The sequence below is a fragment of the Triturus cristatus genome, chromosome 4_2 (assembly GCF_964204655.1).
Source record: "Triturus cristatus chromosome 4_2, aTriCri1.1, whole genome shotgun sequence".
Lineage (NCBI taxonomy): Eukaryota > Metazoa > Chordata > Amphibia > Caudata > Salamandridae > Triturus > Triturus cristatus.
The window spans coordinates 930,425,817-930,428,316 of NC_140586.1; the positions used below are offsets into that span (position 1 = coordinate 930,425,817).

Sequence of the window (2,500 nt, forward strand, 5' to 3'; positions counted from 1 at the left end):
TTCACCCCAGCAATTTCGGGGAGGACAGGGAATTTGGCAAAGACAGTGGGAAGGATTTTTAAGGAGGAGAGTTCAGTGAGATGATCTGAAACACAATAGTGCTGGTGATCTGGAGGCTGCCTTCTATGAGCCACTTCTGTCGGGAGCAGCCTGCCATCATGCCCTGATAACCACAACACTAGTCCCAAGCCAGTGACCTCAGCAAATGCAAAAACATTCATACTTATAGTCTCCTGCATCTGATTCTTGCCATCATGTGAAACGTTGGCATTCCAATGTCTGTTGCACACACTTTGTTCATAGGTGTGCAATTTGAGTGCGTGCGCCTCATCACTGTCTTGGACAGAGCTCTGTCTCTAAGCTACACATGTGAAGCATTGGTGGTTCAGTGGTAGAATTCTCGCCTGCCACGCGGGAGGCCCGGGTTCGATTCCCGGCCAATGCAAGGCTGTGTTCTTTTGACTTTGCTTTCTAAATCAAATATGGGAACTCAGTGGGGCATAAAATGGGAAACAGTGACCCCGACGTGATTTGAACACGCAACCTTCTGATCTGGAGTCAGACGCGCTACCGTTGCGCCACGAGGTCCTTGCTTTTGGAGTCACATCAGCAAATGTTGTGAGCCTTTTCATTTTTGCCCACCTCCTTATGTGCCTAGGGTTGTATTACAAGGTTTGGCTTTTTGTTTTCCATCCTATTGATGAAATTGAGTGCAGGTGCAGAGAGAACGCAGAGGATTGAAATGTTCAGGGAAAGGGTCTCACGCAGGAGCTCTAGACCAAAGGCACATTACTATGATTTATTAAAGTGCTTCATGCATGCAAAAGGAAACGTCCCTGGGTGGGCTTGAACCACCAACCTTTCGGTTAACAGCCGAACGCGCTAACCGATTGCGCCACAGAGACTAGTGACAAAAGCACATCTCCTGAGACTCAACATATATCTTTATGTGTGCGCGCCTGCCTTGAGCTTGTGTTATATAAGGCGTCTTTATCCTACGCAGCATTTGCCATTTGCTTAGTGTCTTGTCACTGTTGGGTGTTATGATGCGCAGACTACTGTCTAATGGTGTTAGGGCCAGTATTACAACCAGTCCCAGTGTATGAGATACATGAATGACTTTTCTGTGGCCTTCTTAGCGTAGCTATCTGCTCCTCTGGTGGTGTTCTACCAGCCTGTCAGGCGTGTGTCTTGCCCATCCAATCTTCACTGTGGCATGTTAGACTTGTCTTCTCTGTGAGCGGAGTCTCCTTCCCAGAGCAGGTGCTTTCTCTGAACTCTTGCTTTGTAAGACTGCTGGGCAAGGCCCTCCCTAGCCCCTCACTCAGATAGATACATTTACCTGCAGAGCTCAGCTTTGGAGAAAGAGAGGGGGCAGAGAGCGCAAAGGGGAAGGCCCAAGGTGCACTCCTTATTTTACATAAAAGCTCGGGCTCTTGGGAGGACAGGGACATGAGGGTTCTCAGGGAAAGCCATCACATTAGTATTGATGGCTGGGCCTTGAAACACAACAATCCCGGAATGGCCAGGCACAAAAGGCCTGTGCAATAGGCCTGACCATAGGCTTCTGGAGGTCTTGCTCTCCAGAGGCCCCAGTGGTCTAAGCCCGACCAGGGCTGTGCCCGACCAGGGCTGTAGGGACGCATAAAGGGACGCAGGGCTCAGAACTCTGCCCGTTTCACCCCAGCATTTCGGGGAGGACAGGGAATTTGGCAAAGACAGTGGGAAGGATTTTTAAGGAGGAGAGTTCAGTGACATGATCTGAAACACAATAGTGCTGGTGATCTGGAGGCTGCCTTCTATGAGCCACTTCTGTCGGGAGCAGCCTGCCATCATGCCCTGATAACCACAACACTAGTCCCAAGCCAGTGACCTCAGCAAATGCAAAAACATTCATACTTATAGTCTCCTGCATCTGATTCTTGCCATCATGTGAAACGTTGGCATTCCAATGTCTGTTGCACACACTTTGTTCATAGGTGTGCAATTTGAGTGCGTGCGCCTCATCACTGTCTTGGACAGAGCTCTGTCTCTAAGCTACACATGTGAAGCATTGGTGGTTCAGTGGTAGAATTCTCGCCTGCCACGCGGGAGCCCCGGGTTCGATTCCCGGCCAATGCAAGGCTGTGTTCTTTTGACTTTGCTTTCTAAATCAAATATGGGAACTCAGTGGGGCATAAAATGGGAAACAGTGACCCCAACGTGATTTGAACACGCAACCTTCTGATCTGGAGTCAGACGCGCTACCGTTGCGCCACGAGGTCCTTGCTTTTGGAGTCACATCAGCAAATGTTGTGAGCCTTTTCATTTTTGCCCACCTCCTTATATGCCTAGGGTTGTAATACAAGGTTTGGCTTTTTGTTTTCCATCCTATTGATGAAATTGAGTGCAGGTGCAGAGAGAACGCAGAGGATTGAAATGTTCAGGGAAAGGGTCTCACGCAGGAGCTCTAGACCAAAGGCACATTACTATGATTTATTAAAGTGCTTCATGCATGCAA

General features: G+C 49.0%; 5 non-coding genes across 5 annotated transcripts; 2 read left to right on the forward strand and 3 right to left on the reverse strand.

Annotated features, from left to right (window-relative positions):
* Positions 1 to 374: 374 nt before the first annotated feature.
* TRNAG-GCC (transfer RNA glycine (anticodon GCC)) lies at positions 375 to 445 on the forward strand. The gene has a single exon. It is a non-coding gene; the product is annotated as a tRNA-Gly (tRNA).
* Positions 446 to 516: 71 nt separating this feature from the next.
* TRNAW-CCA (transfer RNA tryptophan (anticodon CCA)) lies at positions 517 to 588 on the reverse strand. Its single transcript has one exon. It is a non-coding gene; the product is annotated as a tRNA-Trp (tRNA).
* Positions 589 to 831: 243 nt separating this feature from the next.
* Positions 832 to 905, reverse strand: TRNAN-GUU (transfer RNA asparagine (anticodon GUU)). Its single transcript has one exon. It is a non-coding gene; the product is annotated as a tRNA-Asn (tRNA).
* Positions 906 to 2,050: 1,145 nt separating this feature from the next.
* Positions 2,051 to 2,121, forward strand: TRNAG-GCC (transfer RNA glycine (anticodon GCC)). The gene has a single exon. It is a non-coding gene; the product is annotated as a tRNA-Gly (tRNA).
* Positions 2,122 to 2,192: 71 nt separating this feature from the next.
* Positions 2,193 to 2,264, reverse strand: TRNAW-CCA (transfer RNA tryptophan (anticodon CCA)). Its single transcript has one exon. It is a non-coding gene; the product is annotated as a tRNA-Trp (tRNA).
* Positions 2,265 to 2,500: the final 236 nt, after the last annotated feature.